Genomic DNA, 7,401 nt, shown 5'->3' with positions numbered 1-7,401 from the left:
TGATTTTACATGTAATGAACCATAGAGGAGTTTGCTCAATATAATTCCCGGATGATTGTGAAGTGGAATGATCGATAAAGGTGGCACACAAAGTATTCCTATCTGCAAAATAGGGTAGAAACCAAAACATATGCAAACACTTCATTAATCCAGACCTCCTACAATATCCCAAGCAACTCAAAACCAAAGTGGAATTAAATTACAATAAAGTTAGAACACTAAATTAGCAACTCCGAGATGAACTTCAATCTAAACAATAAGTCGAAGTTAAAGGAAAAGGCCAAAAGGAAAATAATAAAAATGGTTGAATGTCTTATTAGATAGCTTTCATGTATTTCACCGAGCCTACCATATGGCCTTTTTTTCACAGCTGGGTTCCAAAAAGGAAGAAAACTACTCAACTACACCTGCCTGTTGAACTAATAATATTGGATGATAGGATTCAAAGTCCTGGCCCCAACAAAAACGAACGTACAATGGGAGGAGAAATGCCTTGAACCCATATAAAATGCTTTAAAATCCATCGAAAATGTCAACTCTATTAGTGACAGGTACATAATATTGTTAACTGATGATTTAAAAATGAGAAGCACAAAGCTACTTGTCTTTTGTATCAACACGAAGAAATTGTAAAAGTACCTCCATTAATGTTATTCTCTTCAAAAGCAATGAGCGGGCTTGAAATCTGACGTGTATTAATCTGGGTAAATAAGCATGTACCTTGAAATCTGTGACATCAATTTTGATTAATTAGAGAAAAATAATAGAGCATAATATGACATACATTAGAAAATGTGAAGAATGACCTGAAAAACCAAAAAGGAATTGTAGGCCGGCTCGGCAAGGCAGAGATGGCAAACTCATATACAATTAGAAAAGGAAAGCAAGGGGAAAAAGGAAGAATGTATTTCATGGCAATAATTCCTGAAAAATTTAAATGGTAAAACAACTATCAATCATCCTCGAAATATTCATGTATCTTGAAGCAACGCGCTTAAACTTCACTATATTTTGAAGTTTCACGCTTAAACTTCACTAAGAGTTGAAATTGGTATATGAGACTTTAGCATTGTTATGTAGATTAGAGCAAAAAAATGGACTATGAATGCCTATAATAAAGTTATATTAGTCATCTTTTTCCAAGAACTAACAGTTTACCATCTAAAATGGAACCCATTTCTTAACAATTTTATAGAACTCTGGACACATCACCAAGTGTGTCACAATAACTAACCCACTTCCATCATTGACACTTCAATCACCATATAAATGTCCCAAAGAAGTAGATAGCTAACCTTGGATGGTGATTTGAATCATGGTTCCTGAAATGGGTTCGTGGTTGAGGCTTGATTAAGGTACATGCGTTGCTTGCCGTAAATGACTCGGATATATCCTCCTATTTTCATTTCTTCTTTATGGTTTTAGTGCATGTCCGACCTTGCTCCATTACTCACCTAAACAAAAGATCACGGAAAATCATTTATTCAAGAATTTATATCATCTAGATCCATTATTTGTATGATTGGGAGTCAAATTACCTGGCTCTCACAATCCGAAGGGTTAAAATGCATTGTATTCACGAAACATTCACCAATTTATTGTCATAACCTACAAAATCGACACAAAAAATGATATTAAAAGGCAATAATGAGATGCATGATGACTTGAATAAATAATTACCAACACGAACTAATGAGTTGCAAAAATAACAAATCAACGAAACGAAATCTCTTCAAATAATCAACATGTACATATTCAATTAATTGCTTCCATGAGTTTGTCAGATCACCGTGTATCTTAGTAGATTGCAAGGAAAAAATATTGAACAATCACTAATTTTTTTGATAACGCATGATCACAGAATGTATCTTCCAAGAAAGGTACGTACACTCTTACATGTTCTCATTGACACAAAGGACAATATATGCTAACAAAAATTTAATATCAATTGTCTTTAATCAAACTAAGGCACCACAAAGGTAAACTATTTGATTAATTAAGCAAAAACAGATCAAATTCATCGTCTCCCAAAAATTTAATATCAACCCTAAATCTGATAGGTTTACACCTTAGTATGGCTTAGATTATATATCTAAGCGAGCTATTCTTATATAGGTCAGCTACATAACAATAATAGGAAAGACACCAATGGCAACAAAACTTGACCATTTAAATATTGTATTTGTAGCAGTCAATTAAAAATACCTTAAAAATTAAGGAATCGCAATGGGTAAACAGATCATTACCCTTTCTTTTTTTACAGACTCAAGACCAAAACTGGGAGTATGTCTCCAAGGTATTTTTATGATAAGACAACAAAGTGAATTAGAAAAGCTAACACTCTCAAATAAGTCAATAAGGAACTCACATCTAACTTCTTTTAATCTCTGTTTTAAATTTCATGTACCATATATTGTCGACATAGGAACTTGAGAAAAAATTAAAACAAAATAAAATAGAGTATTGTATTCCTTTGCTGCCCATAGATAAAAACACACAAATATACGGTAACATGAATAATTTACGGGAAAGAATGTGGGCTGCACTTCAGTGTCTGCTACTTAGTACTACTTTGAACCCAACTTTCAATATTGTCAATAAAAAAGTATAAATGTACATGTTCCTAGATCGACCTTGCAGTAGACTCTCCACCCTCGACCATTTGCTCATTTGCTTCCAAATCTGCTCGTCTATTTATCACCATCTTACCTAAAAATTAAAACCACCGCCACCATAATTCGACATAAATGGCATATTTAAACATTGTATGCTTGAAATGTTTAGAAGGGTATGGAACGTATATATAAATCTGATAGGTTTACACCTTAGTATGGCTTAGATTATATATCTAAGCGAGCTATTCTTATATAGGTCAGCTACATAACAATAATAGGAAAGACACCAATGGCAACAAAACTTGACCATTTAAATATTGTATTTGTAGCAGTCAATTAAAAATACCTTAAAAATTAAGGAATCGCAATGGGTAAACAAATCATTACCCTTTCTTTTTTTACAGACTCAAGACCAAAACTGGGAGTATGTCTCCAAGGTATTTTTATGATAAGACAACAAAGTGAATTAGAAAAGCTAACACTCTCAAATAAGTCAATAAGGAACTCACATCTAACTTCTTTTAATCTCTCGTTTTAAATTTCATGTACCATATATTGTCGACATAGGAACTTGAGAAAAAATAAAAATAAAATAAAATAGAGTATTGTATTCCTTTTGTCAGCCATAGATAAAAACACACAAATATACGGTAACATGAATAATTTACGGAAAGAATGTGGGCTGCACTTAATGCGCTACTTAGTACTACTTTGAACCCAACTTTCAATATTGTCAATAAAAAGTATAAACGCATATGTTCCTAGATCGACCTTTGCAAGTGGACTCTCCACCCTCGACCATTTGCTCATTTGCTTCCAAATCTGCTCGCTCTATTTATCACCATCTTACCTAAAAATTAAAACCACCGCCACCATAATTCGACATAAATGGCATATTTAAACATTGTATGCTTGAAATGTTTAGAAGGGTATGGAACGTATATATTATAGATGACATTATAAACAATTTTCAAGACTACAAAGAACAACATGTTGTTTTTGTAATCAAAATTACCAATTAATGAATCAATAGAATTGCCAATGTAGGTGCACTTAAAGTGAGATTATTCGATAACAACTCCGCAATCTCAACTACAATAGTCAAATGTGCATCACATACATAGTTTGAAGTTCTTAAAATATGTAATGCTATTCACAGAAATACTTAAAGAGTTAAAGCAATTAGTATTACCTTGTCACTTAAACGTGAATGGATATTATGGCTTAGATATATGATATCACAAAATCTTGACCGCTTTTTCTGCTCAAGTTGGAAGTAATCATTTATGAATCCCTTCTCACACCTATCACCACCATCAACAAAACAATTAACAACAATTTTGAGAATTCAATGACATATAAGAAACGTTTTATGAGCCATTTAATAACCAATTCACATCAATTGTAATCATCAATTAAAATCTTAGTATACCACTAAGAATGTCAAATCTAATTAAAATATCAACAATCAAATGCATATAGACCACCAAAAAAAAAAGACTATGTACGAATAAAAAGGTCGTTATTTAGTTGGCTAACAAAAATAAATGAGAATATAAACCAATTGCATAAAAGCAAAGGCTATTCACATAGTTTTAAAAAAAATTGGTCCAGAGTTACCTACAACATTAATGGCAACAACAAAGCAACTACTCAAAAGACGAAACGACATCACCAAAATGTAGTACTGTTTACTACATTAGTCACTGACATTTTGGGACTAACAAAATTTTCTAGAAATTCTTTTTGTTTTATGACGATATGCACTATTTTCTTACATAAATCTTGGTGGTGTACTGTAGTATCTATGCATTAAGTATAGTGTGACCGTTGTTCGAGTTGACAAAGTATAAACAAAAATAAATTTATACCTTTTTCTCAACAGAAGTTTGAATCCCACCCAAAGAAGACTAATATTGCTGATTAGGAGTCATGCTTTCCCTTCATTTCTTCTATAAAATTTATTCTCTTTTATTCTTCCTGATCTCAATCATATTATCTTCTCTTCTTATGTATCTACTGCTACTTTATACCTATTCCTTCTCACTTCAGTCTTTGCGTTTGGTAGTAAAGACAATTTTAATACTCACATATAATTAATACTCGGATCTTGAAAATAGTTTAATTATTCGAAAAACAAATCTAATTTTTGAGGATTGGGAATTTTGTTTTAGGGTCGGCGGAAGAGAAAAGAAGAAAGGTTTGGGTTTTGGGTTTTTTTGGGTTTAGCTTTCTATTTAGTTGACTGTGTTTTTTTTTTTGTGTATTTTGGGGGAGGGGGGGACTACTAATTATTATTAAAACAATGGTTTGCTAACAATCATAAATCATGCAACTAAGTCTAATTGTAACAAAATAGAGTTTAAATTCTAGAACACAAAACGTAGTCCAGTCAAAATACATAACTCTATTAATAAAGGACAATGGAACTCCGACGATGAATCTCGTGAAACTTTACCTTTTTACCATAGAATCCATATACAGAAATTCATGCCGAGCTTAAAAGAGAAAAGAAAGCAAATCAACTTGTAGGGATTGAAATGCTTATCTTAAATCAACAAAGTAAGCTCTGCGAATATTAAAAATGGACGAATTGGCCTTTGAATCACTGTCATGTTGTAAAAATAATAATTGTCTGACAAATGCATTACAATATAGAGTCTAACATTGATACAATTTCGAGTTCAAATATAAATAACGTAGAGGAAGCTTTATCAAGGAATATTGGCTTGGAATGTCCATAATTATTGTGTCCTTCACTATAATTATTAACATTACCTACGGGTTACCTTTTAGAAATCCAAAATAGTAGTAACAAATGGCATTGGTTGCTACACAATTCTGCAACCGGAAAAAAAAAATTATAAAGAACAAAGAGACTCACATATATATTAAGCTGCCTCATGAAACTGGAAATATTGTTATGCTTGTAGCATCTCTTCTTCTTGTTCTTTTTACTTTCTGTTTCAATCTTAAGTTTTCCTGCAAGAGAAGAAAATGGTTAGCAACGCAACAATAAGGTCATAAAATCAACTCTAAAGTTTGCCTCAAGCAGTGCACTCCATTGCCATAACATACATTGTTAAAATTTGTTTTTGTAATGCTCAGCAGCTCAGGGATTAAAACAAATGTTTGAGTGGATGACAATTTACTCCTGCAAACACAAAATTAATAGGAAGTGGACTAACAATGAGGTGCACAACCAAAGTATATATTAATGTGACACTATAAATATAGCATTTCTATAATAATGAAAGCTGCATAAAAACAGGGGCGGATGAACTAAATGTTTGCTAAATAAATTAACCAACTAATGTACCAAGCATAAACTTCTTTACCTTTATGTTGTTCAACATGATAAGCAAAGATTGATGATCGAGAAAAGTTCAGTTACTAAACGTTCTAAAGCAACACAGATTGGTCATTACTATCAAACCAATAACTTGTTCATGGAAGCTTTACGTCTTGGAACTTAATCTACGAAATTCCATGCAAGTAGAACAAATAAAATAGTCTTTTGCAGCAAATGTCAATCTAGGTGTAAACTTCTTTGCAGGTTCACATGTCATCTTAGCAACTTGTCCAAGTTCAGGTTCAACAATAAACCCAAATTCAGCCTCATCTTTGTTTCTAACGTGTATTATATTTCCAAGTGGAAAACTGACTGGTTGTCTAGTGACCAGTCATTATTTGAAAACAACTTACGCCAATTATTGAATGTTAGAAAACCCTCAATATATTAAACGCCGCACCACCCACCATGACTATTTAATCTGTATTAAGTGGAGATGATGGCCTATATAGTTAACTGTAGGCAACTACGTTACTCTGCATTAACTGCTATCCTCATGCCATAGCCACACCATTCCGGTCCATCAGAGATGGTTATATGCATAGGTGAATATTCTGTTCCTCGCCATGGTTTTTCAGATAAGGAAAACTATACGCCAGTATAAAAAAAAAAAAAAAAAAAGAAAGAGAAAGCACTAACCTTTTGTTGTTCCATTGACAGATCATCCATGCATTTAATCAAAAACTCTACATTCCTCTCCATAAATGGATTGGTTGATAGCTGTAGACGATCATAATCACACTGCAAAAAGAACCTCAAGAGTTCAATGATTGACCAAAACTGAAGGAGTCAGGGTAAGAAGTTTCAAAATAATTAAAGAATAACCTGTGTGACAGGTGTATCAGCTTCCAGCTCTGTCATAAAGGCATTGATAAGTGCTGAATTTGAAACTTTGATCTGATAGAAGCAAAAAAAAACGTAAACAGAAGTGAAATATGATTGTATGATTCATATGAAGCAATCGGATCCAGATTCCTTTGCTTCTAGGAGGGATTCAAATGTGGTCTTAGAGTTTTAGTTGTGCTTTTCTACGTGAATTTAGAAGTAGAGAAAGAAGGTTTTGGGGGAAGTGGAGAAAGAAGGTTTTGGGGACCGTGGGGTATAGAATCGTATTTGTGGGGGACTCATATATAATTCCTTTTTTCTCTCCTTTTTTCGGGGGTTTTTTTCCTCTCCTGATTTCTCGTGAGTAAAAAGGGTACTTAAAATTAGCCTACGTGGACACCCTCAGAGAGCAGGAAAAGGGACTGCTATTATATATATATAAAGATGTGCGAGTTAGTCATCTGCATGCGACATGCGTAGATATATATGGTTTAGTTTGTTGAACAATATTTAAATAAAAAAACAAGGAACTGTACATAGTACGTGCTATAAAAAATTGTACTAAATCTCAACTAAATTCGTAATATGTATTTTTTTTAGTTTCAATAT

At 32.8% G+C, this 7,401-nt stretch overlaps 1 long non-coding RNA gene across 1 annotated transcript; it reads right to left on the bottom strand.

The window, feature by feature from the left end:
• LOC147485030 (uncharacterized) lies at nucleotides 1–7,100 on the bottom strand. The gene is made up of 5 exons (XR_015202052.1): nucleotides 6,793–7,100; nucleotides 6,607–6,708; nucleotides 5,500–5,597; nucleotides 640–728; nucleotides 1–102 (listed from the first exon to the last, which is right to left on the bottom strand). It is a non-coding gene; the product is annotated as an uncharacterized LOC147485030 (long non-coding RNA).
• Between the last annotated feature and the right edge of the window lie 301 nt (nucleotides 7,101–7,401).

Source organism: Coptis chinensis, chromosome 7, assembly GCF_015680905.1.
Source record: "Coptis chinensis isolate HL-2020 chromosome 7, ASM1568090v1, whole genome shotgun sequence".
In the NCBI taxonomy this organism is placed as follows: Eukaryota; Viridiplantae; Streptophyta; class Magnoliopsida; order Ranunculales; family Ranunculaceae; genus Coptis; species Coptis chinensis.
This window is presented reverse-complemented; position numbering and strand designations above follow the sequence as displayed.